Below are 26,827 nucleotides of genomic sequence, written 5' to 3'. Positions count from 1 at the left end.
ACAAGAATAAGTTCAAATTTGATGATTTAAATAATCATTTAAATCACACATTTTATTTTCAATAATAAAAATAAGTCCATAAATTCTTTTAGACTCTAAAAAACACCTTGACAACATTTCAAGGTTGTATTTTGCCCTAAATAGAGTATCCCTAAATCATTCTTAGTATTAACCTCTCATGAAATGATAAAGACATCGGAAGGGGGAACAAACCCTAAAATTGGAATCATGCATAAATGCTTCTTTAACCATTGCCCTTATCGAACAATGATGCTATTTTTTCAGCAACAGAGGACAAGGGTCAGTCCACACCATCCAACTGCAACACTTTGCAGTGTTCAGGCAAGTTCATCGCTTGCACATGTCATTTGAGTATTTCTACCAAATTACTTGCAAAGTACTATACTTATCACTGTTGCATCAAAAGCAAAACCAATACTTTCATAACTATGAATATGACTATGTGGTTGGCAATGGAACCATGGATTGTGTTGATATGGTGGAGGTTCCATTGCAAGGGTTTATATCCATCTAGGATTAAACAACAAATGTCGTCCAGTGATTCTTGTGCCGTAATACCCGTGTTAACCATAAGATCTGGAGTGGGACGGAATAGTCAATTGTATTTCCACCTCTCGTACATCAACGGATGCGCTTACCGTAGACACTTGACCCAGGTTGGGCAAGCGGTGGGGTGGGGATCCCATTCTAATTCCCCACGGTAAGTGGTCTATGATGGGTTGCAGCTACCGGCGAAGGAGTTTGGTTAACGAGTCCCAAACTGTTGTCGTGGTCGGGGTCCATCCTTCATTGGTATAAGAGGACTGGCGAGGACCCAGGGTCGGGGTATGCAACAAAGGGTGGGTGTATGAGGTAGCAGAGGAATATGATTGGCTATGACCTGATACCGGGTATCACACCGAAGGAAGTGTGGACGGGAAAGCTGCCCGGTTGGCACCAAGGTTAAGATCTCTTATGGGTAAAGCAACACACCTCTGCAGAGTGTAATGAACCGTGACCTGTCACTCCCTGTTCCGGGATTTGGAACTGCGAACGCTGTCATTGTTCTTTCAGTTGAACCGACATTTGTCGGGAGCAATTGATACAATGCTGGAAGAGTTCACTGAGCCCAAGGAGGAGACCAAGGGGAATGAACCAATGGAGAATGAGGTTCACACACCAGTTTATTCAGCTGGTGATTACATTAGTATTGATCATCCCGAACAACAAACCACACCCATGACACCTAGGTACTTTCCTAGTAGTTCCCATGGAGGATATGAGGGTGGAGAGGAATCCGGAATCAATCAGCGTTCCGAGACTCCTATAGAAAACTCCACGGGTTGGCGTTGGGGATCAGATACTGGAACCCATAGTGATTCAGTTAGATATAACCCGGAGATGAATGAGGACGCCACAACCCAGAACCAGAACTATCAGGGTAATAGGGGAGACGATGAGGAGTATCCGATAATGATCGAGTCGGATACGAATGTCAGAAATACCTATGGTGGGGTCACAGGGGAGTACACTCGATGGGTGGATTATGATGCACTGAATGACCAGTTCATGAACACAGATTTCTCCCTGGGATCATCCTCTGATTCCGACTACCAGCCGACGGGAAGACCTTATGTTCCAGGTTTTGTCAGGAGGACTACACGTTCGACCGGATGGAAGCCTGGAATGTACCGGGAGTGAAGCACGACTAAAGACTACCATGGGAGGCGAGACTACAATACAGTAGTACCACATGTATTGTAGTATGTAATATTTTGTAGAAATTTGTACATATACTTCAATAAGTGAGTTTGCATACTCACATCGTCACTGAGTATTGTAATAAGACCACTTAAGTATGTATATACATGGTATATGTTATGTAAGATTTGGATTTGCTTCTTGATTTTCATTGCGTGACTAGTTCTGTGCACAAAGTTGAGCTCAGAAAACTTGCGCATGGAGTAATTATGAGTACCACTTTGTGTTGCAGAACTAGGGGGATATGTCGGGACCGGTAGGTGAGGAGAGTGAAGCGCAGCGCATGGAGCACGAGGCTAAGCAGAAGGAGGAGGCTGATGAAGCCGCCAGAAATCAGTTACCACCACCACCACCACCCATGACGCAGCAGAATTTCCTCCAATACATGCAAATGTTGGAGGAAAGGCAACGTATGACAATGGAGCAGCAAAATAAGTTCTTCCAGGAGCCGCTTCAGCAGAACAGGGTGGAGAGGCCCGAGAACCAGGGAGTCACCTTGTCAGACTTCCAGAATACAAAGCCTATATCCTTCGCATACGCGCCCGAGCCAATGGACGCGGAGGATTGGCTGATGGACACTGAGCGAAAGCTCAATACTGTTGGATGCAACGACCTGGAGAAGGTCAGGTATGCAACACACTTGTTGTGTTGACCCGCCGCATCATGGTGGGATAATATAGTAGCCGTTTATCCGGCTGAGAAGGTATTCACATGGGAGGAGTTTAAGAGGAAATTCAGGGAATCCAATGTCCCTGAAAGTATAGTGGAACTGAAGCGTCGAGAATTTGAAAGTCTCGAGCAGAAAGACAAGGCTATCCTGACTTATGTCAGGGAGTTTTCGAAGTTGTCTCGGTATGCAGTTGAGGAGGTCAACACCGAGGACAAAAAGAAGAAGAGGTTCTTGCGGGGGTTAAGTCCCCAGTTTAAAGTGCAGCTCAGAATGATGAGAGCGACAGAGTTCCAGGAGTTGGTGGATGCAGCCATCACTCTTGAAGATGATTTCAAGCAGCTGCAAGAAGAGAAAAGGAAGAAGGCTAAATTTGAGCCTAAAAGGTATATTAGTAACAAGCCCAATACAAGCTTGAGTTTCAAGCCAAGGTATAACAACAACAACAACAACAACATCAGGAGAAACCAAGGATTCCAGTTGGCAAACCAGATTATTTGCCATAACTGTGGATTTAAAGGTCATGTCGCGAAAGATTGCAAGAAGCCCAGAATTATATGCTTTGGGTGTCGTCAGGAGGGGCACATGCTGAAGGACTGCCCCAAGAGAAATACTGGAGGAGGCCAGTCAGGAGGAGGAGGAAGCCGAGGAGGAAACACCGGAGGGAACTGGAAGAACAAGAAACCCTTCGGCAAGTTAAACTGCACCAGCTTGGAGGAGGTGGTAAACTCCGATCGAGCAGGTGATAGGTACGCTCCGGATACTTACTCATCCTGGCAAAGTACTTTTTGATACTGGTGCAACTACATCATTCATTTCTCAACAATTCATCATCAAACATGGGATTAGTTGCACTAAGTTAGATACACCCATAACCATACTTTCCGTGGGGGGAACGATAGTAGTAACCCATACCAAACAAGGACAAGTCATTATGATCAATAAAAGCGCATTTGACGCTGACACTGTTCATTTTACCGATGAAGGACATTGATGTCATTCTTGGTATGAACTCGGTTAGAGGCTAATGGAGCATTGATAGACTCGTGTGAACAAGACTGTGTCTTTGAAAAGCCCCATGGAAGTAGAATGATCTACCAAGGAGACAAGCATACACGATTGAAGTAGAGCTACGAGTTGAATAGTATGAAGGAAGTGAAGTTGGAGGATATACCTGTAGTAAATGAATTCCAGGATGTTTTTCCTAAAGAATTACCTGGAATGCCACCAGATAGGGAGATAGAATTTACTATCGACCTAATTCCAGGCACAGCTCCGATTGCTAAAGCACCATACAAGATGGGGCCTAAGGAGTTGAAAGAACTTAAGGAGAAATTGGATGACTTAGAACAAAAAGGATTTATACAGGAGAGTATCTGAAAGATCGAGATGTCGCCTAGAGGGGGGGGGGTGAATAGGCAATTACAAACTCTTGCGGATTTGTCTTGTATGAATGCGGAATTAAACTATCGTTTAGTTTACAAGCACAAACCCTAAATATGCTAAGCTCACCTAGGTGTAACAATAGCAACTAGAGCTAAGCAAGATAGGCACAAGATATATGTAGCACAAGTGATAGCAAGATATATGTACTTCAAGCACGATGGCTATCACAAGGAAAGAGAGCTCGGGTATAGAAATAACCGAGGCACGCGGAGACGAGGATGTATTCCCGTGTTCCCTTGCTTTGCAACAAGGTACGTCACGTTTGGAGGAGTGGAGGTCCCACGAAGGATTCCCCGCGCCACGAAGGCTCACCCTATTCTCCGAACCACACCCACGAAGGATAATGGCCCTTTCCTTATGGTTAGCTTTTCCTCCGCTCCGGAGATGGCAAGCTCCACAACCACTTCACAAGCTCCACGAAGGAGAAGCCCGGGCCTCTTCACAATCTTCTTGAAGAGATCACCGGAGCACCAATCACCAAGCCAACTAGGAGGTCACCCTCCAAGAGTAACAAGCTCACGGTCTCTCACTCGAACAAATCGTGGTGGAGAGCTCAACACTATGCAATGATGCAAAGCAAGAACACCGGAGGTGTTCAAGTCCTTCACACTCAAATCCCACCAAAGCAACGAATGCTAGGATGAGATTGGAGAGGAAGAACAAGGGGGAAAGTCAACAAAAGACTCCAAGATCTAGATCCCAAGAGATTCCCTCACTTAGAGAAGAATTGGTTTGGTGGAAGTGTAGATCTAGATCTCCTCTCTCAAATCCTCAAATATGAGCAAGAATCATGGGGGGAACAAGAGAGAGAGCAACTTCTTCAAATGCAACAATGAAGGTGAGAGAATGGGGAAGAAGTAGTTGCTCAAGGTGGAAGAAGGGCTATTTATAGTCTAGGGAGAAAAATAACCGTTGGGGAAAAAGAAGGGTGAAAATCGCATTAAAATCGGGCAAGAAAAGCAGCCCAGCCCGGCCAGCAGGCCGGTCCGACCGAGCCTCGGGCTGGGGAGGCCGGTCGGGCATCCGGTCGGGCCGGCCAGCCAGCCGGGCGGGGCACATGGGCCTCGTGGAGGCGCCAGGCCCGGGCGGGGCGAGCCGGCCGCGTGGACCGCGCGTGGGCGGCGGTTAAGGCGAGCGGCGCGCGATCCGGAGCGAGGCCCCGGTCGGGCCGGGTGGGAAGCCGGGCGGCCCGGTGGGAAGCTGGGCGCTGGGCCGGATGGGGCGGTGGCCCGGTCACGGTCCGGTCGGACCGGAGGGCTGGCTGGGCTGGCCAGCGTCTGGGCCGGTTGGCCGGTCGGAGACCGGGTGGGCCGGTGTGTGGCCCGGTCGACCGGTCGGAGACCGGGCAGCCGTCCCCCTTTTTCTTTTTCTTCTTTTACCTTTTCTTTAATAACTATTGCTCCCGAACTCCGATTGACATGAAACCAATTTTGTTGGAAAGATAACGACGAGTAGAACCCCAACAAAAACTGGAAATATGGAGACTCCACTCAGAACATTTTTAGATGATTTTAGAGAGGGAGTCTCCCACCGTCAAGAAACGGTGAAGACGTCCAAACTCGAAAACGCAATAGAAGATGCATGCGGATTCCGTTTTCGATGAACTTGGGCTTGTTGTAAAGCTAGCAACAAGCTCAAGAACCTCACACGGAGAAACACCAAGAAGCAATAAGGATATGCAAAGTATGCAAAGGGTTGAGCTCCCTAAGACGATGTGATCAAGTTACCCAACCGAAAGCCCCTCTTGATAGTGCGGCTATCTATCCTATAATCCGGTCTCCCAACATCCACCTTGAGACCGGTAAAAGGAAAACCTAGCAAGGCCATACCTTTGCCTTGCGCATCCCGCTTGATCTTGATGATAACTCTTCAAGCTCTACCCAAGCCGGAATGCCTCACTTGATCAATGTTGCTTCGTGAAGACTCACAAATACTCCCTCATACACTATGATGGGAAAGCTCCATTGATGCACATCTTCACATGTCCATTATCACCAAATGAACGGCAAGCTTCAAGCATGTGATCCACTTGAGATGCTCATCTTGAACTTGCCCAACTCAATCCTTGTATCTTCTCATACTCACATAAGATAGAGCATGTCTAATATTGAGTTCCACATAAGAACTCCATCTTCATTTCTTCTTCTTGATCATATCACATATGTATCTTCATAACCGATGATCTTGATGCCAATACCCAAGGTATACCTTTATCTTCATGGCATCCATACTTGAATCCAACACATGGAGAGCAAGTAGTACCTATGGAATATTCCTTCATATAAACTCAATGAAAACATTAGTCCATAGGGGTTGTCATTAATTACCAAAACCACACATAGGGGCAATGTACCCTTACAATCTCCCCCATTTTGGTAATTGATGACAACCACAATAAGAGGGTTTATATAATGAATATTAGTGACAAGTACGCAACTTATCCGAGAATAAGTTGTATACAAGAGGTTGTATTTGATATGGTCAAGTAACACAAAGCTACTAGCCCATATCAAAACCGGCTCTACTCACACAATTACAACAATTGCAATGGATGTGAGTAGAACCAATATATATAGAGAAAACTCCCCCACAATGTATGCACGTGTGATGAACATGAATTCATTGCATACATTGTCAAGATTAACCTTTGGGATAGTTTCCACTATATATATACAACCATGCAAGACATATAAATATGGAATGCATGAGAGGCAAAACACTTAAGCACAAACCAAGCTTAAGTATAAAACCATTCCCTTAAACCCTCTAAACTTCTCCCCCATTGGCATCGAATGTCAAAATGGGTGAAAAAATTAGAAGGCCAATATAATGTGAGTTCCTCCCCAAAGTGTGCACTTCTCATAATTTGAGCGGAATCAAGTGCACATATCCAATGATGAATACTTGAAGGAAATCAAACTATATTGAGGATCAAAGATTGCATAAAGATAACATGGTGAAGTGAGCTTCAACAAATAAAGCAAGCAATCAAAGATCCAATTGGATAAACAAAGATATCATGATAAGAGAGATATAGTGCTTCTAGAAATAAGAAAGCTCCCCAAGGTTTGTGCACAATTTATAATGTTTGCATTTGAATACAATGTGCACAAACATGGAATCCTCACTCCCTATATATCATTTAGAACACAACTAAGATAAATAGAGTATGCTTATCAAGAACAACTTTAGTCCAACAATTACGAGATATGAGTGCAAGAAGGAAAACAAATAAACCAAGCACTCATAAATCTCCTTTACCAACACCACTAAAAACAAAAAGGGGTAAAAGATGGTCGGCAAAGAGCAAGGATATCAAGATGGTGGATTAACGCTCTTATGTATATGAGTTTCTAAAGTGGACAAAGTGATCCATAAAGAAACATGCACACACAAGAGGTTAACAAAATAGATAAGACAAGATATCCAAGATGAAGTCATAAAATATACCAAAGGATGTTTGCTTAAGAAGCATATATAGCCCATGGCTCCAATTTTCACTTATGGTATATGAATGAACATCAACCAAGTTAAACCTTAAAAAAAAAACATTACAACTAACAATAAGGGAAGTAGAGCTAGTTGGAGTGTTTTGAGAAAGGCAACAAGTATCACAAAAATGGATTTATTTCACAAATTCATCAATATTGCACACAAGAGCTCTTTGAGGAATTTGATATGCAATAAATTGCTAGAGGGCATATTTGTGATAGGTGAATCATAAAATATGATATATATATATATATAACCTATCATATGCATCTTCTCAAATTACTCAAGTGTACAATAAGAAGTTTTCTTTAAAAGGATTTTTCAAGAACCTTAATATTTTCGAAATAAGGAATTTCATGCCAAGATGCAACCTACAAGAGGTTGGATGATATATGAGTATGCATGAATAAGATACTTGTTACCGAGATAGCAATGGCTTGATGTAATAGATAAGAGTTCATCGATCATCCTAGCTTGACTCCAATTCTCATATGGTGATAACACCTTCCTTATAGATGAGACAAGCCTCCATTGCATCTCCAATGTACCTAAAACATCATTCAAGTACATCTTGGTCCCCAAACTTATTGGGTCCAACATGGTTAGACTAACCACAATATATAGGACACACTCCATATAAACATGTGCATATTTAGATGAAGTTTGAATTTCATGCACATCTTAGCCATTTAGGATTTGATGGAGTATATCCTACATAGTGGATCGAAAGAAAGCAAGCATGCTACAAGTATAAACAATTTACATATAAGCATGCACCAAAACTTTTAAAGATCCAAGAAAGATATACTTTTGGACAAAAACACCAAAGGAATTAAATAATGCATAGAGGTGCCACAAAACAAATTTGTTGTCCAAGTTATATCTAAGAAGCAAATCACAAAAGATTTGTTCAACAAAGTTCAACAAATGAACTAAGAGGAAACCATTGAGCATAACGGATGAAATAAAGCAAACATGCTCAAGGATTTATCTCATTCAAGCAAATAAATTATGTAAGAAAGAATGAGATAGCAAACTCCCCAAAAGAGCAAGGTTCAAACAAAATAAACCAAACCCTATACACTTTTCACAATGGCACAATGTACCGTAAGGAAAAAGGTTTGTCTTCCAAAACAAACACTTGATATGAATCAAGAGAATTTATCAAAGCATTTTTCAAAGAGACAAGGAAGACACATGGGAGCAACAAAGATTTCTTGGAAATAAAATAAGGAAGTAAGAAACAATCCAAGGTGAAGGTGATCCATAAATTCAATCACATATAAGGTTATCAATTGTCAAAGACAATGAGTATATTGGAAATAATTTCCGGTGGTGAATTGACAAAGATAGTAAGGATCAAACTTCACAATAAAAGGCATAGGATAAGTATATAGAATTAAGCACTATGCACGAATGAAGATTCTTGATAACTTCAACTAGTCACACAATCACGCATAGCAATGATTAGAATAACTTGAAGCAAACGGTGTCCCAAATAAGATATAGAGATATGTATTTGAGGAAAACCGCACCAAGAATTTCATATTCAAACAAGAGCCCACAAGATGAGTAATAAAATATTTTTATAAGGAATGGAGCTTGTTTGAGCAAACATGCCACCTAGGAACAAGATAATTAAGAGCATCAACTCTAAGTGGCATAACCTCATATGTTCACATTTTCTAGGCTTGTGATATGTACAAAACATATTACTCCCCCATAATGTGATAAAACATTTCTTCTAAATAAGAGGCAACTAAAATTCAACTAGAGATGATTAATGGATATTTAGAATTTGAATTTCTCATGAGTATGGCACACCACATAGTGACTAGATAATCTTGCAATATCAACACTAAGTGGTGCTACCCATATACACACATTTTATAGAAAGAGAGATGCACAAAGCATATCACTCCCCCAAAATGGGATGCTCCATTAATCACTCAAAGAAAGCCAAATAAGATATCATCAAGATGCATTAGGCTCAAAGCAATACACAAGTATATGGTGAGTCAAACAAACATACTTGAATACACAAATAAGCAAGTAAGACACAACACATACATACACATATTTGGTACAAAACCAAACATGCAAAGGGGCAAGTAACTTACAATAAACATGAAGAGTTGTAGTATAAGTTACCGCAAGGAGGAACATTGGATTATGAGATATAGATGATAATCCATACGACTTGGTTTGGTCAAAATATAATATATGAAGATCCCTTAATTCTTCATGAAGTAGCCAAATCTCCAATGCCCTCCACATGTACCTATTGATCAAGTTTGAGATTGTTGGTCCCCAACCAAGTTGGGTCCTAGGAGGTTAGTCACAATAGGCTTGGCAACCCAAATGGTTCTTTTCTTGAAACCACTTTGAGTTCCAACAAACTTGGCAAATACATTGCCATCCTTATCCTTCCCTAGAGAATAATCATTATCAACAATTATAGGGTTAGATAAGGTACCACCTAAGCAAGAAGAAGCAAAGTGCCCCTTCTCACGGCATAAGTAGCAAGTGTTCCCCTTTCTCTTCTTTATTGATTTCTTCTCTTGGGGAACAATATCTTGATTCTCCTTGGGAAGTGGCCTATCTTCAACTTGAGGTCGAGCATGAGCTTGACCTTTACCTTGTGGCCGTTTCCCTTGTTGTTTCTCACTCAAGTGCTTCTTCTTCTTCTTCAATGGGCATGATCTAACATGATGCCCTTCAACCTTGCACTTGAAACAAACCAACTTGGCCGAATCCTTGACTTTGTCTTGGCCCTTCTTCTTGTTGCTCTTGCTCTTGGACTTGTTCTTGTTATTGGAGTTGAATCCAAGTCCACTCTTGTCATTGGGGGATTGTTGCACACTTAGCATCTTGTCAAGTGCGGATTTCCCTTCATGACGCTTTTCCAAGTCTTTCTTCAAAGAAAGGACTTGGGCCTCGAGCTCTTTTATTTCCTCTACATGGTTAGTAGAAATACAAGTACTAGAGGAAGTAGAAGCTTCATTGTTAGAGCAACAAGGCAAAGAAAGTAATCCAACACAAGGTGTATCACTAGTTTGACTAGATGGATTACAAGGACTAGCACATGGTGATATAGCATTTGTAGTAGAGATTGTGCTAATGTCCACATGAGGCTCACAAGATGTTACCTTGGTGATACTAGCCTCATGAGCTAACTTTAGCCCATCATAGGAAATTAGAAGGTCATCATGAGAGCCCGAGAGCTTTTTATGACTTTCTTCCAATTCCCTATAATTGCTAGTTAGCAACTCAAGTTGAGCCCTCAACTCAACATTCTCCTTTAAGATAGATGCTTCACAAGAAGTAGAATTAGTAGCACAAGCATCATCAATAGATTTTTCATTTTCAAGCTCATAGGATTCAATTTTTTGTGTAAGCATAAAATTAGTATGCTTCTCATCTTTTAGCTCATGCTTGAGGAGAGTGAATCTCATTTCCTCATTTTCAAAATGGGACTCCAACTTCACTATGGTTTCCCTATATTTATTCAAGGTATCCATAGAGTGTTCGAGATTAGCACGAGCTTCTTTATTACCATGAAGAGAAGCATATATCGTTGCCATATTATGCACCAAGATATTATATTCTTCATCATTATCATCATCATCACTCTCATCATTAGAGGAAGTGTTAGGAGTCGAAGTAGGAGATACCTTCGATCCATTTGCCATAAGGCACATGTGCATACCGGAGGATGAAGATGAAGATATTCTTGAATCCTCATTTGAAAACATGTCTTGATCCATAGAGTGTTCGGTTTCCTCTACATTGTTAGTCAACAACCAACTCGAGGAAATAGGAGCATTTCGATTATGGGAACAAGACAAGGTAAGCATATCATCATGAGTTCTATGTAAGCAATTTACACATGATATGCAAGGGCTATCAACACAAGCATGTATATTATTTTCTATGCTACATGTGTTTAAGTCCAAAAAGGAAGCATTGCAATGGGATAGAGATGAAGAATCATCACTATTGAGCACAATATCAACATTGCAATTTTCCTCACCGCTCACCATATCATTACCTCGTGTCTTGCTACACGTTGGTGAAGTGGAAGAAGATGATAACTCATCACGACCGGAGGTGGAAGCAACTTGGAGCTCTTCATGATGTGAAGGGGAAGAGAGCTCCTCGGAGACACCACCGACCAATTGAGAAGTGGATCCACCAAACATTTCCTTAAGCTTGATCCACATCTCATGAGACGATTTTCGCTTTATATATATCAAGAACCTACGAAAATCGGGTCTCAAAGAGAATAAAAGCTCATTAGATACTTGAGCTTCAAGATGTAAGTTTTTCTCATCCTCTAAAGATAGATTTTGAGGATCCATCGGAGGAGAAAAACCTACATCTAGAAATTGCTCTATATGTGGACACAAGGTCCGAAGCTTACAAAGCAAGCAATTTCGCCACAAATGATAATTTGTGCCAACAAAGATAATTGTGTCATTGTGCACTAAACTAGCCGACATCTTTACTCTCAAGGCGGTGAAGCCTAAAACAAGGAGAGACCTAGCTCTGATACCAATTGAAAGATCGAGATGTCGCCTAGAGGGGGGGGTGAATAGGCAATTACAAACTCTTGCGGATTTGTCTTGTATGAATGCGGAATTAAACTATCGTTTAGTTTACAAGCACAAACCCTAAATATGCTAAGCTCACCTAGGTGTAACAATAGCAACTAGAGCTAAGCAAGATAGGCACAAGATATATGTAGCACAAGTGATAGCAAGATATATGTACTTCAAGCACGATGGCTATCACAAGGAAAGAGAGCTCGGGTATAGAAATAACCGAGGCACGCGGAGACGAGGATGTATTCCCGTGTTCCCTTGCTTTGCAACAAGGTACGTCACGTTTGGAGGAGTGGAGGTCCCACGAAGGATTCCCCGCGCCACGAAGGCTCACCCTATTCTCCGAACCACACCCACGAAGGATAATGGCCCTTTCCTTATGGTTAGCTTTTCCTCCGCTCCGGAGATGGCAAGCTCCACAACCACTTCACAAGCTCCACGAAGGAGAAGCCCGGGCCTCTTCACAATCTTCTTGAAGAGATCACCGGAGCACCAATCACCAAGCCAACTAGGAGGTCACCCTCCAAGAGTAACAAGCTCACGGTCTCTCACTCGAACAAATCGTGGTGGAGAGCTCAACACTATGCAATGATGCAAAGCAAGAACACCGGAGGTGTTCAAGTCCTTCACACTCAAATCCCACCAAAGCAACGAATGCTAGGATGAGATTGGAGAGGAAGAACAGGGGGAAAGTCAACAAAAGACTCCAAGATCTAGATCCCAAGAGATTCCCTCACTTAGAGAAGAATTGGTTTGGTGGAAGTGTAGATCTAGATCTCCTCTCTCAAATCCTCAAATATGAGCAAGAATCATGGGGGGGAACAAGAGAGAGAGCAACTTCTTCAAATGCAACAATGAAGGTGAGAGAATGGGGAAGAAGTAGTTGCTCAAGGTGGAAGAAGGGCTATTTATAGTCTAGGGAGAAAAATAACCGTTGGGGAAAAAGAAGGGTGAAAATCGCATTAAAATCGGGCAAGAAAAGCAGCCCAGCCGGCCAGCAGGCCGGTCTGACCGGAGCCTGGGCTGGGGAGGCCGGTCAGGCATCCGGTCGGGCCGGCCAGCCAGCCGGGCGGGGCACATGGGCCTCGTGGAGGCGCCAGGCCCAGGCGGGGCGAGCCGGCCGCGTGGACCGCGCGTGGGCGGCGGTTAAGGCGAGCGGCGCGCGATCCGGAGCAGGCCCCGGTCGGGCCGGGTGGGAAGCCCGGGCGGCCCGGTGGGAAAGCCGGGCGCTGGGCCGGATGGGGCGGTGGCCCGGTCACGGTCCGGTCGGACCGGAGGGCTGGCTGGGCTGGCCAGCGTCTGGGCCGGTTGGCCGGTCGGAGACCGGGTGGGCCGGTGTGTGGCCCGGTCGACCGGTCGGAGACCGGGCAGCCGTCCCCCTTTTTCTTTTTCTTCTTTTACCTTTTCTTTAATAACTATTGCTCCCGAACTCCGATTGACATGAAACCAATTTTGTTGGAAAGATAACGACGAGTAGAACCCCAACAAAAACTGGAAATATGGAGACTCCACTCAGAACATTTTTAGATGATTTTAGAGAGGAGTCTCCCACCGTCAAGAAACGGTGAAGACGTCCAAACTCGAAAACGCAATAGAAGATGCATGCGGATTCCGTTTTCGATGAACTTGGGCTTGTTGTAAAGCTAGCAACAAGCTCAAGAACCTCACACGGAGAAACACCAAGAAGCAATAAGGATATGCAAAGTATGCAAAGGGTTGAGCTCCCTAAGACGATGTGATCAAGTTACCCAACCGAAAGCCCCTCTTGATAGTGCGGCTATCTATCCTATAATCCGGTCTCCCAACATCCACCTTGAGACCGGTAAAAGGAAAACCTAGCAAGGCCATACCTTTGCCTTGCGCATCCCGCTTGATCTTGATGATAACTCTTCAAGCTCTACCCAAGCCGGAATGCCTCACTTGATCAATGTTGCTTCGTGAAGACTCACAAATACTCCCTCATACACTATGATGGGAAAGCTCCATTGATGCACATCTTCACATGTCCATTATCACCAAATGAACGGCAAGCTTCAAGCATGTGATCCACTTGAGATGCTCATCTTGAACTTGCCCAACTCAATCCTTGTATCTTCTCATACTCACATAAGATAGAGCATGTCTAATATTGAGTTCCACATAAGAACTCCATCTTCATTTCTTCTTCTTGATCATATCACATATGTATCTTCATAACCGATGATCTTGATGCCAATACCCAAGGTATACCTTTATCTTCATGGCATCCATACTTGAATCCAACACATGGAGAGCAAGTAGTACCTATGGAATATTCCTTCATATAAACTCAATGAAAACATTAGTCCATAGGGGTTGTCATTAATTACCAAAACCACACATAGGGGCAATGTACCCTTACAGTATCTCACCATGGGGATCACCCGTTATCTTCGTGGATAAAAGAGATGGAGGCAGAAGGATGTGCGGAGACTACAAGAATTTGAACAATGTTACCATCAAGAACAAGTATCCACTTCCTAGAATACAAGATCTATTTGATCAAGTTAGAGGCGCGGGAGTCTTTTCCAAGATTGATCTAAGATCCGGTTATCATCAGATAAAGATCAAGAAGGAAGACGTTCCGAAAATAGCCTTTGTATCGAGGTACGGACATCATGAATATCTAGTAGTACCTTTTGGATTAACCAATGCCCCAGCAATTTTCATGAATCTCATGAATAAGATCTTCATGCCATGTCTAGACAAGTTTGTCATCGTATTCATAGATGATATCTTGATCTATTCCAAAATAAAGCTGAACATGTTGAACATCTGAGGATAGTGTTGCAAACACTAAGAGAACACCAACTCTATGCTAAATTTAGCAAGTGTGAGTTTTGGCTAGATCAAGTAGAATTTCTTGGTCATGTCATTAACAAAGATGGAATAGCTGTTAACCCAAGCAAAGTAGCAACAGTTTTAGATTGGGAAGCACCCAAGACTGTCAAAGAAATCCGAGGATTCCTCGGAATGGCAGGATACTATCGGAGATTCATCGAAGGATTCTCCAAGATAGCAGGACCGATGACTAAGCTGTTAAGGAAGAACACACCATTTGTGTGGTCTGACGAGTGTGAGAAGAGTTTTCAAACCCTGAAAGAGAAACTCAACACAGCACCGGTGTTAGCAGTCCCGGAAGTTGGCAAGGATTACACCGTGTATTGTGACGCATCCAAACATGGGTTGGGTTGCGTACTCATGCAAGATCGGAAAGTAATATCTTATGGATCGAGACAACTCAGACCTCATGAAGTGAATTATCCAACACATGATCCAGAATTAGCAGCAGTAGTATTTGCACTTAAAACTTGGAGACATTTTCTCTATGGAGCTAAGTGTGAGCTTTATACGGATCATAAGAGTCTCAAGTACTTCTTCACTCAGAAGGAACTCAATATGAGGCAGAAAAGATGGCTTGAACTAATCAAGGATTATGATTTTACCATCAATTATACTCCAGGAAAAGCTAATGTTGTAGCAGATGCCTTGAGTAGGAAGAGTACTGGAGGAGTGGAACAAGAGTTATCACCGGAGTTGAGGAAGGAAATAAGCCAAGCCCAAATACAACTTTGGGAGAAAGAAGCTCATGAAGGATTATCGGCTTTACAAGTAGCCGATGAGTTAAGTGTTAACTTAAAGAATGAGATAATCATGGGTCAATTGGACGATCCATTCATCATAGAGGAGATGAGAAGGATTGATGAAGGAAAACCATCAGAATTCCACCGAGGAGAATCAGGATCACTATGGTTTCAGAAGAGGATTTGCGTTCCGGATATTGCTGAGATCAAGGAAGTCATACTCCGGGAAGCACATCAAACACCATATTCCATACATCCGGGAAGTACAAAGATGTACATGGATCTTAAGGAGTTATTCTGGTGGAATAACATGAAGAGAGAGATAGCACAATACGTGGCAGAATGCCATACACTGCAAAGAGTGAAAGCTGAACATCAAAGCCCGGCAGGAAAGTTACAACCTTTACCAATCCCGGAATGGAAATGGGAGGAGATAGGAATGGATTTCATCACCGGACTACCCATGACTAATAAAAAGAAGGACATGATATGGGTAATCGTGGACCGGTTGACGAAAAGTGCACACTTCTTAGCGGTAAATCAACAGGATAAAGGAGAGAAACTCATCGATCTTTACATCAAAGAGATCGTGAGTAAACATGGAGTGCCCAAGAAGATCGTGTCAGATCGAGGATCCGTGTTCACATCATCATTTTGGAAGCAATTACATGAAGCTTTAGGATCCAAATTAGACTATAGCACCGCCTATCATCCTCAGACGGGAGGACAAACAGAGAGAACAAACCAGATATTAGAAGATATGCTTAGGGCTTGTGCCCTAGACTTCGGAGGATCATGGGAAGAGCACTTACCACTAGCAGAGTTTTCTTACAACAATAGCTACCAAAGCAGTATTAAGATGGCACCATTCGAAGCTCTGTATGGAAGGAAGTGTAGATCACCGATATGTTGGTATGAGGCAGGATCAAGCAAGGAGTTCAATCCTGATTATGTCAAAGAAAAGCAACAAATCATTGACATTATAAGAGATAGGCTTAAGATAGCTCAAAGTCGACAGAAGAGCTATGCTGATCAAAAGAGAAGGACATGGGAGCCACAAGTTGGAGACATGGTATATCTTAAGGTAAGCCCGATGAAAGGTCTTCAGAGATTTGGAGTAAAAGGGAAGTTAAGCCCTAGATACATCGGACCTTTCAAGATACTGAGTCAAAACCGAGGGTTAGCCTTTGAATTGGAACTACCGGGAAGGTTAGCTCAAGTTCACAACGTATTCCATGTGTCGCAACTCAGGAAATGCTTAAAGACCCCAGATGAGCCAGTATCACATGATGAGCTCGAGTTACAACCAGATCTGACTTATATCGAGAAGCCAGCTAAGATTTTCGAGGAGAACTGGAAACAACTCAGGAATCGAGCAATAAAATACTGCAAGATACAATGGAAGCATCACCCCGAGAGAGAAGCCACCTGGCAAAAGGAAGAAGACATGAGGAAAACATACCCCGAACTCTTCAGGTATTACAACCACAACTTCGGGACGAAGTTTTCTTTAAGGGGGAAAGGCTGTAATGTCCCAGGTTTAGAGACGATCGAGGGGTAGATTTTAGAAAGGGATGTGCATTGCATCGTAAATTCCGGGGAAATTTCGCGCTTTTAAAACAAAACTGCATCGAAGGGGGACAAGTTTCTCTCTCGACACCTTGCAGGGTTAGGGTTTCGAGAGTTCGACAAACTTGTTTCTTATTCAACTAGGTTAGGGTTTTGAGAAGAGAGGATAGGTATTGCATCACAACTTAAGTGCATGATTGAATCAAAACTTAAGTTGCGTGATTGAATTCAAACCTAAGTTGAATTTGAATTTCAAATTCAAACATCAAATAAATATCTCATAATTCAATTGTGAGGAAATTCATTAAGTAAATTATAAATAATAAACAATACGAACAATTAAAATAAAGTAAAGCTCATTAGAGAAAACTTTGAGCTTTATTGATAAATACACAAGATACATTGTCTTTACAATATTCACAATTGAAATAAAAGAATAATTACAACACATTACAAGAATTGGCAAAATGGAGAAAGAAAAGAAAAGTACAATGTAATGACCTATCCTAAACTACAAGTTTATTTTCATGAGATGCTTGAGCTTGATGATCTTCATCTTCACTTGATCATCATCCTTATACCCTGCACACAACAAAGCCAAGCACCAATTATGCCAAGTGGCATTGCCACTTGGCAGGTTAGAAGAAAAATGGCAAATGAAGGGATATGATCACAGCACTGCCGAGCCTGATCCACTCAAGGCCAAGTACAAGAAAGATACCCAGTATCTGGTACACACACACAACCAGACTGCTCACCAGGCAGTGTGCATGCAACACAACACACACACACCAGCAATGAGTCACCAAGTGTGCCAAACCAAGCTGTCGACCAAGAGAGCAAGGCAAGGATCATATAAAACCTTTTCCACCGCCAGAACCAGCAAACCATCGACAGGCTTCACTGGTAAGTCACCAGAAATCAAAAACACAAGAACAGGAAGAACAACACTGCATTGCTCAACACCGCCCAAAACCATCATAGCAGCGAGATCAAGCACCACAGGCTTGCAAGGAGGAGCAGGGCAAGCAAATCACCACACTGAAGTAATCCTCTACACCAACAAACCATCTAGGAGCTGGAGTGAGGTATAAACAAGATCAACCCGAGCAAAACCTTGATTTGCTCATAAATAAGCATCTGCATATGTCACGAAGCCTAAATGGGTAGAATACCCTGTTTGTATCATCATCCGGCTACTAAGCCATTTGGTGCAAGCAAAGCGAAGATTAGCCGAAGGGAATCACCCAAGGGAACATTGGTATGTCAGCATGATGACACTACCAGAGAAATCCAACATGGATTAATCCCTAACTAGCCATCCAAAACCACCTAGCACCACACAGCTAGTTACACCATCAGAATATAGACATTTAAATGTCTATTCTGTTTTCAACATCAAAAGCTACTGGTAATCCAGTCATGGATCAATCAGATAGCATGAGAGAGTCACAACAACAGCCACAAGTAAGGGGAGCCACCCTTGGACAAGCACAAAGGCCGTCGGGGCTACCTCAAACCCATAGGAGCACTCACTAAGCCACTACATCATAACCCAATAGGGTTCAGCAGGAGCTAGGGTACCCAATCAGAGATTGGCATCCCTCTAGCTACAACAAATCCATCCATGAGATCATTACTGCTCATCAGTTCACCTCATTTATCTATTGAATCAAGTTAAACTACCCAGATAAATGAGATGCATAATTAAACAGTGCACCAGACCCTTGCAAATGATCCAGATGATCACTGCAAGCAACAGCGAGTCTTCGGGGTAATCAAGAGCATGCACCGGCACGAGGCTTGGGTGCCACACGAGCCAAGGAAGAGCATCGGTGGAACACAAGCCATAGGACGACGAGAAAATCACCAAGCACCGAAGATCATATGATCATCGGGGCCTAACAGAGCATGCAAGTGCATGCTAGAGCCAACCTAGCACCAATCCATGAATCATATAACTTACACAGCACCAATTTATCAACAGTTGCTTCACAGATAATCAAATAAATGATTTATAATTGTATCCAGAAGCACATCAAATACATGATGTACCACTAGATCAATCTAGACATGAATATCACACATAACTGACCTTGCTCAAGCAATAATTACTCAAGTAATCCAATCAGGAATACATATATGGATGGCACACACATATAAATGAGCCATAGCAACAACCAGAGCCAGCAAGCAAGCAATTGAATAAATTGTAGCATGACCAGTAACAACTTAGCAGTCCATGAGCATTTCAAGATGCTCATGAGCAAGCATACATGAATACACTTGAGTTTCTGGCAAGCATAATAACCGAACGAGAGGCACAGAGCTAGAATTAAGCAAGAGATGCAAGCATAGCACGGCAGCTCATGAGCGAGCAAGCATGGCGCGACGAGCAGAGCACAGCAGCTCATGAGCAGGCAAGCAAGGCGCAGCAGTAGAGCATCGGCATGGCGAGCATCTCTACATAGAGATACAAGCCATGGCCAGAGCTAGAGGATGAGGAAGTAGAACAGGCAGAGAGAGAGAGAGAGAGAGAGGGGAATGGAGCACGTACCCGGGGCGAGCAGATGGCAGACACAGCCATGGCGGCCACGGTGGCACACGCCAGGGCGCAGCGGCGCCAGGCCGAACCAAGCCATGGCGGCGCCACAGCATCAACCGCACCACGGCGGCGAAGCCACAGAGGCGCCATCACGCCTGGAGCTCTGGGAGCAGCGGGATCGCGCAGATCCCGTAACCCTAGCACCAGAGAGGGTCGAGGATGAGCGCAGCAGGTCACCCGCATCAAATCGATGCGGATAGATCGACGCGCCGTCAAGTGCCGCGTCGATTGCGCACCATGGCGAGGGCCAAGTCCGGCGGAACTCGCCGGAATCGAGCGGCGATGGCGGAGGCGACGCAGGTCGCCAGAGAGAGGGTTAGGGTTAGGGTTTCACACACGCGAGAGAGAGAGAGAAGTGAGGCTGGTCGAGCCGGACCAGGTGGGTCGGTTCGACCTAACCCCACTGGGTTACACCGACAGGTGGGCCCAGGGGTAATTTGGTCATTTCCAAATTCATATAAAACACAAACTTTGACCAAATTCTATAAAATCATTATAGCTCTAAAAAAATAATTAAAAATATGAAAACCACTCAGTATAAAAAAACTCTATCATAATAAAATATGAAATAGAATTTTGGAAGTTAAACAAGAATAAGTTCAAATTTGATGATTTAAATAATCATTTAAATCACACATTTTATTTTCAATAATGAAAATAAGTCCATATATTCTTTTGGACTCTAAAAAACACCTTGACAACATTTCAAGGTTGTATTTTGCCCTAAATAGAGTATCCCTAAATCATTCTTAGTATTAACCTCTCATGAAATGATAAAGACATCGGAAGGGGGGAACAAACCCTAAAATTGGAATCATGCATAAATGCTTCTTTAACCATTGCCCTTATCGAACAATGATGCTATTTTTTCAGCAACAGAGGACAAGGGTCAGTCCACACCATCCAACTGCAACACTTTGCAGTGTTCAGGCAAGTTCATCGCTTGCACATGTCATTTGAGTATTTCTACCAAATTACTTGCAAAGTACTATACTTATCACTGTTGCATCAAAAGCAAAACCAATACTTTCATAACTATGAATATGACTATGTGGTTGGCAATGGAACCATGGATTGTGTTGATATGGTGGAGGTTCCATTGCAAGGGTTTATATCCATCTAGGATTAAACAACAAATGTCGTCCAGTGATTCTTGTGCCGTAATACCCGTGTTAACCATAAGATCTGGAGTGGGACGGAATAGTCAATTGTATTTCCACCTCTCGTACATCAACAGATGCGCTTACCGTAGACACTTGACCCAGGTTGGGCAAGCGGTGGGGTGGGGATCCCATTCTAATTCCCCACGGTAAGTGGTCTATGATGGGTTGCAGCTACCGGCGAAGGAGTTTGGTTAACGAGTCCCAAACTGTTGTCGTGGTCGGGGTCCATCCTTCATTGGTATAAGAGGACCGACGAGGACCCAGGGTCGGGGTATGCAACAAAGGGTGGGTGAATGAGGTAGCGGAGGAATATGATTGGCTATGACCTGATACCGGGCCTCACACCGAAGGAAGTGTGGACGGGAAAGCTGCCCGGTTGGCACCAAGGTTAAGATCTCTTATGGGTAAAGCAACACACCTCTGCAGAGTGTAATGAACCGTGACCTGTCACTCCCTGTTCCGGGATTTGGAGCTGCGAACGCTGCCGGAAAGGAACTCCATGAAGTTCTAGTGAACCGGTAAAGGGCGACGGACATAGTTCTTTGAAATAAAAGCAACCTCTTGAAGAAATGTTTATCAAAACTTGCATTGGTATTAGACTTTCTGGTCTAATATCGTAGCTAGTGCATTAAACACCTCTTTTCTATAATGAACTTGTTGAGTACGCTCGTACTCATACCACTCTTAAATCCCCGGCTTAGATTGTCCGAACCATCCGGAGGAGGACAACGACAACCACTGAAGGAGCCGACATCATCGGCTATGAAGAACCAGACCTCTCTGGAGGTGTCGAAGGTGTAGACTACCTCATAGTCTACGGAACCGGGGAGGGTTCCGGAGGAGAGCACGTGTAGACCTACCAAGTAGTATTAGTATCCGAGCTGTACGAACTCTTAGTACTTTACTGCTCGAGGAAATAAATGTATAACTTTGTAAGACTTCTATGTTATAAGTTAAGTCGGGTTCGCCTCGAACCCAGGAGTATACCTCTTAGGACCCAAGAGGAGCTCCGAGATGATATGTATATTATGCTTGTAATAATAAATCAATGAGTTATGGACCTGCTATGTTCTGTTGTACTACTCTGAGGGATGTAATATTTGCGGATTGGTACTTCGTGAATATTATATCAACGACTGGCATACTACAACATGCAGTGGTATGCAGGGTCACCACAATTATCTTGAGAAAACGGAGCATAATGTGCATTCAAATGGATAATGTCCTGTCATTACCTTCTGTTCCAGTAATTCAAAAGCTGAACTCTTGGTTTATGAGAACGGACATCGAATACCGCCACATTCAGATTTCCGGCGGAATCACTGACCAAGCCGCAGTCCCGTAAACTCATGATGTGTGTGCTGATGCTGAGAAATCAAGAAAACGTTGTTGTGTCGGGTCAATACAAAGAAATTACGAGAAAATCTGGTTTCGGTTTTATGGGAACGGACTTATGTAATTCTATGACCCGGGCATCGATGAGCACTTCAGTTAGACTGGCAGGGCATTGAATAAGGCAACAAGTTTTATCAGAGTTGTTCCGTGTCACAGGAGTTGCAAGTAATACATACATTTTGTTCAGGGATCAAATTTGCGTTGTGCACTTTGAGGACTAGAATTTTTTGTCCGGTTACTCAATCTACCGGAGGGAGCTGGGAAATTTGGCAACCAGCCGATAACCGCCGTAAACCAAACCTTTAGCCTAATTCGATTGCTACCACTTGCCCTACATAGGTACGTAGGAGTAATCTTAATTTTTTTTCATTCCAATGGCTGCTAATGCTACGGATGGGATAGGAAGCATCGTTCGCCGCTGGCGTGATTAGGTAATTTGTTATGGACATGGTGGTGGTGGATGCGGCTGCGTACAACTATGGTTGAGCGTATAGAGACGTGCATGTGTGACGCATCACGTGGGGCAGGCGCCAAAGACGGCGATGCAAGTTGAAGAAAATAATTGCATATGACCTTAATTTCGAAAAAGAAAAGAAAAAAAACATAATTGTATACGAAAAAGAAAACGAGGAGCGTGCAACGTATATGGAATGCTCATATTTACCTCCAACCATTTTTAGTTACTTGTTACGTCACTACATGGCCATGTTTAGTGACCGTGCACCGTAGGGAATGTTAGGGCATGGCCAACGCCTAGCTTCAACTCGCTGCCCCGCAGGCCACTAGGCTCGGATGTCAGACCCGAACCTGCAACTCGTCGCTCTGCAGACCAAGTAGTCTCTTGCAGGGGAGGCAACATCCCAGCAGAGAAAGGTAGGAGTGATATGGAAAAGGGGAAAAAGGTAGAAGAAAGAAGAACGTCACGAGCTCCAAAAGTGCGGTCATGGTCGGCCGCGGCAGCTGAGGGTCACGGCCATGGAGGCCGAAATCTAGCCAGTTGGAGCTCGTTGGTGAGGCCATGGCCGGCGCCACGAACTCAAAAAATGCGGCGACCGGCAGCGATAGCTAAGGTCCGGCCATGGCAGCCGCAATCTCGCTAGTACGAGCTCATTGGTGCAGCCATGATGCGCGGCGTGAGCTCGAGACGATGCAGCCAACAATCTCTCCGCGATTTGACCAACTTGGTGCTTTGGGTGAATTGATTTGAGCAGCTATTGGTTATCTTCCTGGTTCCATGGGTGGATCTGGGAAGAGGATGAACGGGCATCTCGGGGAAGTGTATTGTAAAGGGGAAAGTAGTAATACAGAAGAGAGCAATTTGGGCCCCACATACTACTGCTTCCGTTGGGTGAAAATTCAGCAACGTTGTAGCTTCAACACTACAAGCCTACGTGTAGAGGCTGAGGCGACCGCTTGATACCGCCTCCATTGCTCATGCCCTTACTAGGTCCAGCACCCCGCACTTTCTTCCCGATCACGTCACCGTCTGCCCCGGCGCGCTGGACCCCAGGACCGGCAGGCAATCTGATGGATTCCGTGGCAGCATTTGCAAACACTTTGTTATCCAGCACACCCATCTTTTTGACGCCTATATGTGTAAGGTCATTTGTAAACTGCTCAAAAGCCTGCGAAACATTCGGTAGATCAACCACGAAGAAATTAGTCATAAATATAATGTGATATTTCGTGGAACTATCAAGTACACTCATCGTAGAAATTATTTATGAACTTGTATCTACCTATCATTTCGGATACCACATCAAACTTCTTCTCTAGTTTGTCTTCAATCATTTCGGATACCACATCAAACTTCTTCAATTTGGCATCAATCATCTCAGATACCACATCAAATTTCTTCAATTTGGCATCGATCTTCTCTGATGCCGCATCAAACTTCTTCAATTTATCATCCATCATCTCGGATATCTCATCAAACTTCCCTTCAATTTCGCATCGATCATCTCGGATAGCGCATCAAACTTCTATGCTGCCATGTCAATCTTCTGGCACCTCGCTTCAACCTTCTCCACGTCGGAGTCGGACTGTGGGCAACGCTTTTGGTTCTCATTAAGTGTTGATTGGTTGCTTCCTCGTTCCTGCTCGCGGTCCAACGCCGTTAACTCCGGAGGTATCACATACAGCTTTGAGGGGTGCAATGCCACTCGCTCCAGTAGCGCATCTGTCATGGATAGCTCCTGGGGGTGCACTGACGGCAGTGCATTCGACATGACCAGCTCTGGTGGTGCCTCTGTCATGGACAGCTCCTGAGGGCACAATGCCGGTGGCGCATCCATCACGAACGGCTCTACCATGGACAGCTCCTGGGGGTGCAATGCCGGGGGCGCATCCACCACGGACGGCTCCATCACAGACAGCTCAAGGGGGTGCAACGCCGGTGGCGCATTTGACAGCTCACGGGGGTGCAATGCCGGTGGCACATCCTCCACGAACGCCTCCGTCATGGACAGCTCCTGGGGACGCAATGCTGGTAGTGCATCCAGCATGGCCAGCTCAAGGGGGCGCAACGCCGGCGGCGCATTTGACAGCTCATGGGGGTGCAATGCCGGTGGCACATCCTCCACGAATGCCTCCGTCATGGACAGCTCCTGGGGGCGCAATGCTGGTAGTGCATCCGGCATGGCCAGCTCAAGGGGGCGCAACGCCGGTGGCGCATTTGACAGCTCATGGGGGTGCAATGCCGGTGGCACATCCTCCACGAATGCCTCCATCATGGACAGCTCCTCGGGGCGCAATGCTGGTAGTGCATCCGGCATGGCCAGCTCAAGGGGGCGCAACGCCGGTGGTGCATTTGACAGCTCATGGGGGTGCAATGCCGGTGGCACATCCTCCACGAATGCCTCCGTCATGGACAACTCCTGGGGGCGCAATGCTGGTAGTGCATCCGGCATGGCCAGCTCAAGGGGGCGCAACGCCGGTGTTGCATTTGACAGCTCATGGGGGTGCAATGCCGGTGGCACATCCTCCATGAACGCCTCCGCCATGGACAGCTCCCGGGGGCGCAATGCTGGTAGTGCATCTGGCATGGCCAGCTCCGGTGGCGCATCTGTCTCCTGAGGGTGCAATGCCGGTGGCTCATCTATCTCCCGAGGGTGCAATGCCGGTGGTGCATCTGTCTCCTGAGTGTGCAATGCCGGTGGAGCATCTGCCACGAATGGCTCCGTCATGTAAAGCTCCTCGGGGCGCAACGCTGGTGGCGCATTTGGCAGCTCGTGGGGATGCAACGCCGGTGGCTTATTTGACAGCTCGTGGGGGTGCAATGCTGGTGGCGCATCCAGCACGAACACCTCCGGTGGCAGCCGGAAGAGTTCCTCCTTCTGCATCCAGATGAGCCTCTGCAGGTACGCACCGTAGTAGCACGCCATGTTGGTGCTGTGCCTATCAGTGAGACGTTTCATCTCAGCCCGCAGTTGCTCCCAGATTAGCATCCTCCAATCCACACGATGCGCCATTCCAATCCTCACGGCCTTGGACTCCAAATCCACCAGGAAGGGGCGCTTCCCTCCCCGTCGGCGGAAGCGGCCAGGATGTAGACCTCCATGAACTCCTCGGCGGCGGCAGTCACGGCGGCGCTGGCCTTGACCAGGACTTGTCTCGCCGGCGGCGGGAGGCAGGGCGTTCCCGGGAGGCGGAGTGCGCTGCCGAACGCGTCGGGGTTGACCTTGATCATCTCTCCATGGACGGTGCTCCATCGGCCACCGTCGGCGCGGTAGTTGGCGATGAGCTCGGCGATGAGGTCGGGTCGCGGGGAGGAGGAGGAGAGGTCGAAGCGGACGAAGTCGAGGAGGCCGAGGGCACGGAGGCCGGCGTGGTGGTCGGCGGACGGGGCACCGAAGGGCGGGTCGCGGAGGCGGAGGCTGGCGCGGACCCGGGGCCTTGGACGGCGCCTCCTTCGCGGGAATGGCCGCGTCGGAGGAGGAAGCTGCTGGAGGCGGAGCGGAGGGCCGCATTTGCTGGCGCAAGGTAGGAGGTGGAGGTCGGGAGCTCCGCCTGCCGGAGGCGGAGTGTGGGAGGAGGAACCCTAGCTCTGTTTCGGCCGGGACATTTCTGAGTGAATCCGGCAGCGAGTGTGGAAGGACCAATCGTCGTCCTTCTCCTTTAGCGTCGGCGGCTGAGAAGGACATGCAAGCTCGATGAAGTCCGCGCCTCCAATTGCCGCCGGTTGAGCCTGATTTTCCTGTAGTCTTCCTCGACGGACATGCCGACAGTGAGGTGCTGCTCCGGGAACTACTCCGGGTCGCCGCCACCACGGTTGGTTTTTAAGGGCGGGGGATTGCATTAAAGGTGCGTGGGGGTGCTGGGTGGACGTCACGTGGCCAGTGACCACCGCCGTCCTTGTCACCATCTCGATTTCCGAGCGAAGCTATTAACGCCAATGATCGTCCAGCACACGTCGTTTTTAATGTGACCCGTCGCCTTCCAAGTCACTGCCATGGCACTTGGTGCCGGTGCAGCCCTTTGCAAGAGGCCGGCACGTGGTTGCGGGCGTTTTTATTGGGCTCGAA

Source organism: Lolium rigidum, chromosome 6 (assembly GCF_022539505.1).
Source record: "Lolium rigidum isolate FL_2022 chromosome 6, APGP_CSIRO_Lrig_0.1, whole genome shotgun sequence".
Lineage (NCBI taxonomy): Eukaryota > Viridiplantae > Streptophyta > Magnoliopsida > Poales > Poaceae > Lolium > Lolium rigidum.
The sequence above is the reverse complement of the archived record's forward strand: the minus strand, read 5'-3'. Positions refer to the sequence as shown.